Source organism: Mus caroli, chromosome 5, assembly GCF_900094665.2.
Source record: "Mus caroli chromosome 5, CAROLI_EIJ_v1.1, whole genome shotgun sequence".
NCBI lineage: Eukaryota > Metazoa > Chordata > Mammalia > Rodentia > Muridae > Mus > Mus caroli.
Window position 1 is genome coordinate 68,174,283 of NC_034574.1, and position 6,710 is coordinate 68,180,992.

The following is a 6,710-nucleotide window of genomic DNA, read 5'->3' on the forward strand; positions in this document are numbered from 1 at the left end:
TGTCAGAGCTGACTAAGAATGTGAACTTTTCCTTTCACCCATCCCTGTAAGTACACCCTTTACTAAATGACTGTGAAATTCTTCCCAGCCATGGGATCTGGCCTGGTCCATGATATGCTTGCATGAATGGATACAGTAGAGATGGGAGAGTTTTGTTCTAAGTTTGGAACTCCTCAGGTTGTCTGTCTATTCATTCTTACTCATGGGATACTATCCAGGTACTTGGGTTGAACTGCTGGAGAGTGAGAGAACCTGGGAGATCTCACCCAGTCTACTTCCAACCATCAGCCGGCCGGTACCTTAGCAAGGGCTCCCCTTGGCACATATTCCTCCCATTGTGGCTGGGAATACTTCTGCCATGCCTTCCGTCCCATGGCAAACTGATGCCTACTGAAGCCACGAGCCAGAGTGGACTCTGTCTTCTTTATATTATTTCAGTCAGGTATTTAAATATTTTAAAATTTATTTACTATTTTATGTGCATGAGTGGTTTGTGTGCATGCATATCTGTGTAACATGTTCATTCCTGGTACTCATAGAGGCCTGAAGATCCCCTGGAAGTTAGTTACAGGTGCACAAAGCTGTGTACCATCATATCCAGCACACCATCAGGTATTTCTGTCACACCAAAAAAAAAAAAAAAAAAAAAAAAAAAAGAAAAATATACATAAAAAAAAAAAAAAAAAAAAAAAAAAAAAGGAGTATATAATCCAGCCACTTGGTTAGAAGGCAGTAGATTGCAGGGCATTACTTTGGTATGTAACTAAGAAGAGGTCTCATCATAGTTTCTGTGATTCTGTTTGTCTCTCTTGTCCTTCAGTCATAGCAATAGGTTATAAATTAGAGGTAGGGGCATTGAGAAGACAAATGCATCCTTCCCGTTATCTAAGAGATGCTTGAGGTCTGTACTGTGTGGATTGACTGGCAAGGACTTCCAATCCCCAATGAATTACTGAGCTCTTTCAACCTAGTATTCATCACACCTATGCTGTCTTTTCAGTAGACTGGTCAGCAGGACCCTGATGTACTTCAATTCACAAGGACCTCACAAAGCCACCTAAACTGTAAACACTGCATTCTTACAGTAGAGAGTTTGTAGTTACCCATTCTGACTATGATTTCAAATGGTTTGTGATATAGACTCACCTTTATTCCATACCTAGTACAGTGCATGATACGATGCTTGGGTTTAGGCATCACACAGGTTAAACGCATCTCCAGGCCTGCAAATGATCTTCAACAGATAACAGCCATGTCATCTGTTCTCTCGTACAATTGAGTTCCTGGTTTACTTTTCTATTTCTCTCTTGTTTGCAGCATTGAGGAATTGAACCCAGGACCTTGCACATGCTAGACCAACACCATCAATGCTATATAGCCCCCACCTCATTTTCTGCTTTGTCTTTAGACAGGTTGTCACTAAGTTACTCAGGCTGTCTTTGAACTCATTCTGTAGTGCAGACAGGCCTTGAACTTGGGAATCCTCCTCCCTCAGCCTCTGGAGTAGCAAGGATTACAAACCTGTGCCCCCAGACCCAACTCTGGTTTCTTATTCTTATTAGTTTTTAAGTTATTTCAAGAAGAGGACGATAGAATAAATCTTCTCTTATTTCATTTTACACATCTCAGTGTAAGGAAGCTCACACACACACACAAACACACACACACACACACATACAATTACAATTAGCCTTAGAAATATGCAAATCATGAAAAAATAGGCCCATACATGTCCAAGGTTTCTGTCTCTCCATGCTATGTGATTCTTTGTATAGCCTCAGAAGTAAGATGCCAGACTAATAACTTCAGAACAGATGTTCCTCCCCTCTGCCCCAGTGCCATTACCAGAAGGTTGGTGTGTGCTGTAGTAGCTGACACACTCAAGGTCTGCAGAGAAGGCTGAGCATAGCTCCACCTGCTGTTTCAATGGCCACTGTCTTATTTGCTCACGAGAACTCATTTGTAGTCACTCTAGTTTACTACTAATTGTGTGTGTGTGTGTGTGTGTGTGTAGGGACATAGTGCTTTCATACTTGGATCTATAACCAAGTTGACCACCTTAACAGTCTAGGTGTGGATGTGTCACTGGGACTCAATTTATTATTTATCATAGATAAGTTGATGCTAACTGTGGTGCAAAGGTGTAAAAAAAAAGTGTAGCTATCAATGGTTGGAAAACGCTTAATGCACCAGAAAAAGAAATCAAACTTCAAAATGATTAACATGTATCAGTTGTTCAAATAATAGGCTTCGTCAAGGCATTTTCATAATGCATGCAACATACTTTGATCATATTTACTTCATTTCCTTCTCTTGTTCTCATAGCCCTCCTTCCTTTCGTGTCTTTTTAAAGAGTCTAGATTTCATACATGAGAGGAAACATGACACCCGCCCATCTGAGTCTGATTCACTGCACTGAGCACAGCCATCTCCAGTTGTCCACTTCGTTTTCTTGTTACCAACATGGCTCTGCTCCTTATGATTAAATGATGCATTATTCCCTCTACTTGCTCATCCAGTAATGGACACCCAGGCTGAGTTCACATCTTGGCTACTGTGAACAGTGTAGAGATAAACATGGACACGCAGGTGTTTCTATCTTAGGCTGACTTTCGGGATGGATTCCTTTAGGGATATTCTGGGAGTGGCGTAGCTGGATTACACAGAACTTCTATTTTTAGTTTTCTGATGAACCTCCATACTGGTGTCTGTTGTGTCTGGATGCGCTTGTGTCTCCATCAGCGATGGCAAGGGCTCCTTTCCCCTTCCTGTTTATCAGCTTCTGCTGTTTTCCTCACGATAGCTGTTCTGACTGGATTTGTGTCGTTTTGATGGGCGTTTCCCTGATGGCAGGAGATGCCAAGGATCGTTTTCATGTATGTATTGGACATTAGTATTTCTTCTATCCAGAACTGTCTGCTCAATTTCTCTGCTCACTTATTGACTGAATTAGTCTCTCTTTGGTATTACCTTGAGTCCTTTAAATATATTCTGGAGAGCCATCCCCTCCCGGATGGGTAACTGGCAGTGATTTCTTCCTGTTCTGTGGTTCATCTCCATTCTGAGAATTATTTTCTTTGCTGTGCAGAAGCTTTTTAGTTTCATGAAATCCCATTTGTCAGTTCTTTATATTACTTCCTGAACTATCTGGAGTCTCATTCAGAAAGTCCTTGGCTATGCTTGTATTAAAACAAAATTCTGATCAGTCAGAGAAGACAAAAATTAATAAAACCCTGTCCTTCAAATAACCACTACACTTGGAACATTCATTTCTTGTATTATATATTTTTTCCTACATCAGGCTTGGGGATGGACTTGAGACAGGGTTTTTCTCTGTAGGCCAGGCTAGCCTCGAGCTTAACATAGCCCAGGCTGACCTTGAATGTATGGTAATCTTCCTGTCTTAAGTTTCCTGAGTGCTGGGATTCGAGGTCTGAGTCACCACCTGTGACTTCTACATATAATTGAAATAAATAATAATAAGACTGAAGGTATTTGTGTAAGAGCTAAATAAGGATAAAAGCAAAGTCAGAAACTCAAGGAGACTTGGAAGACAGCCACAGGCCTTCCATTCATCCCCTACTCTAGAACCACAGGGAATCTCTCAGCAAACTCCCTGGTGTTCTGGCTCTTACAGCCTTTCCACCCCTTCTTCTGCAATGTTCCCTGAGCCGTAAGTGTGGAGCGGTACTGTAACCCATTTGGACTGGGCTCTACATCTCAGCATTTTGATGGATTGAGGTTTTCTATAATGGTTTCAAAGAGAAGTTTTTCTTGATGAATGATGAAGGCCACACTTATCTATGGGTATAAGGACAAATATTTGTCTTTCTGGGTCTGGGTTACATTACTGTGATTTGTATTATACTTGGCCCAGGGAGTGGCACTATTTGGAGGTGTGGCCTTGTTGGAGTAGGTCTGTCGCTGTGGGCATGGGCTTTAAGACCCTACTCCTAGCTGCCTGGAAGCCAGTATTCTGCTAGCAGCCTTCAGATGAAGATGCAGAACTCTCAGCTCTGCCTGCACCATGCCTGCCTGGATGCTGCTGTGCTCCCGCTCCCGCCTTGATGATACTGGACTGAACCTCTGAACCTTTAAGCCAGAGCCAATTAAATGTTGTCCTTATAAGAGTTGCCTTGGTTATGTTGTCTGCTCATAGCAGTAAAGCCCTAACTAAGACTCGTCGTCTCCAATGTGATCTTTCCTAGTTCCATTCATTTACAAACTTGCAAATTTCACAATTTTATTTTTCTTTACAGCTGAATAGTATTCCATAGGGTATATGTTGCATGTTTTCATGATCTGTTTGCCAGGTGGAGGACATTGATGTTGTTTCTGTTTTCTAGCCATTGTGACTAGAGCAGCAGTAAGCATGGCTGAGCATGTGTGTATGCAGGATGCAGCGTCCCTTGGACATGTGCCAGGGGGTGGTATAGCTGGGTCATATGATCATAGTTTTAGCTTTTTAAATATTCTCCACACTGATAGCCAGAGTACTTAGACTAGTTTGCAGTTCCACCAGCAATGAGGAAAGGGCTCCCTTGCCCCCATACACCCAACATTTGCTGTCTATTATTTTGTTGCTCTTTATCGACCTGACTGGGGTTAAATGAGATCTCAAAGCTGCAGAATTTGCATCCCCTAATTGCTAGGGATGGTGAACATATTTTGAAATATTTCCTAGCAGTTTTTTAATTCTTTTGAGAACTGTCTCTTAAATACTCCAGGCCCAGTTTTGGGATGGGTTGTTTGTTTGGGTTGTTTGTTTATTTGTTTCGACTCTTATTGCCATTGTTGTTCTTTATATTTGCTGGATATTGGTTTTTTGTCATATATATAGCTATAGAAGCTACACCCATAAAGTCTCACCTAAGTCCCATCAGAGCTGCCTAAACTTAACCAGAACAAGAAGGATGGAACCAACAGATATGCTGTCACAGAGCAGGACCTAAACCATACACAGAGAACCACAGGCGACCAAGGAATGCTGAGACCAGAAGAAGTAGCTTTTCCTATGGAAGAGCAAACCAGTTGGTTGTTCAATATCAAGTGGTCAGTCCTGAAAACATACATACAAGTAACATTATACAGACTAAGCAGATTGTATTTATATATACAACAGATATATGTGTAACAGCACTTAAAGAAAAAAGGAGGATGTGAATTTAAGAGAGTGAGGGAAGATATATATATATATATATATATATATACACACACTATATTATATATAGTAACATATATGTATATATACTATGTGAGAACATATATTCTTATATATAATATATATTTACATCATTTTCTCCCCCAAATCTTCTCAATATGTATATGAGAATATATTTTCATGTATATCCTATCTCTATTTATCTCTATCTCTATTTTTATCTATATATATTGAGAAGGTTTGGAGGAGAAAATGATGTTTTAAAAAAAAAAAAGGTCCTGTGCTGCAGGCTCCAGGTGCTGTCATGGAGGACTTGCTGAAGGATAATACCACTGGCCTGGCAGGATTGACGGTGTGAGATGCTCCCCAAAAGAGGATTACAATATCGTATGGAAAGTGTTTTGATCTTCTGGAGTAGTTTCCTAAAAATGTAGCCTGTAGGAAATACACAGATTACCTCAGAGAAGCTGGGTATGGTCAAAGTGGAGTCAGATGTTAAAAAAGTGAGAAGACACGCTTCAGGGTGGTAAAGTAGAAGAGGCAATTCTTCAGACTGAAAACGAACTAAGTCTGGCAAGGGAAAATGTTACAGCGGAAGCCATGGGAGCCATTAGTGGAAGAACCTCCTGCTGGCTAATGGAAGAGCCTCCTGCCGACAGGTAGAAGTGGCCAGTGTGATCACACTCTCTGATGGTTGGCGAGAAATATAAAGTTATAAAAAACCCAGATCACAAGGTCAGTAGTGGAGCAAACGAAGTCAGGGGCAGACTCAGCTAGGAACCGGACAGACAGGGAAATTCACCATCATTGCCACAAAGCCAACAAGGTCAATATGGCACTTACCAAGCACCCGGGATGTTTGTTTGTTTGTTTTAAATGAACTCATTGGATACCTGCAGCTCACCAACAAATAAAGTGTTACCAGAATTCCAACTTTACACAGACCACTGAGCCATTCGCTCAAGAGTGGAGTCTGGATTCACAGTCAAGGATCTGTTTGCGATGCCCTGGCTTTTCAATGGCTGTGGCTTGTTGGACTGTTTGTTTTCTTGTGATGATTCATCTGGCCTGTGCAGGGAGCCCCGTTGGACACCCTGACTGTGTAGAAGGAGCCCGTTTTGCTGTGGAGGGCTTCTACTCCGAGTTGCAATCATTACCAAGTGCTCACGCCCATCACTTGTCGCCATTCATTCATGTTACCGTCCATCAGTACCTTCCTGTGGTTCCACGTCTTTCTCAGAGCACAGTAAATTTTATTCAAATGGCATTCTCGAGAGAAATGTCCCCCTCCTTCCCCACCAAGCAAGTGGGTGACTGGGCGTGGAAGCCCTGGGGAGGCAGCATCTGCCAGCACTCGAGGATCCCGCCCGTGTGAGCTGAGGAGAGAATTAACAGGCACAGTCGTTCGCAGCTCAACATTTGTTCAAGTCTGGCACATGCACACATCATTAGCGACTGTATTTGAGAGGAGAGATCAAGGAGGTGGGGAAAGAGTGGATTTGATTAAAGGGGTAATCAGGGCAGGGGAGTCAGCGTTTATGTTAAAGCT

At 41.9% G+C, this 6,710-nt stretch overlaps 1 pseudogene; it reads left to right on the top strand.

The window, feature by feature from the left end:
* Positions 1-5,465: 5,465 nt before the first annotated feature.
* Positions 5,466-5,798, top strand: LOC110294873 (annotated as a pseudogene).
* Positions 5,799-6,710: the final 912 nt, after the last annotated feature.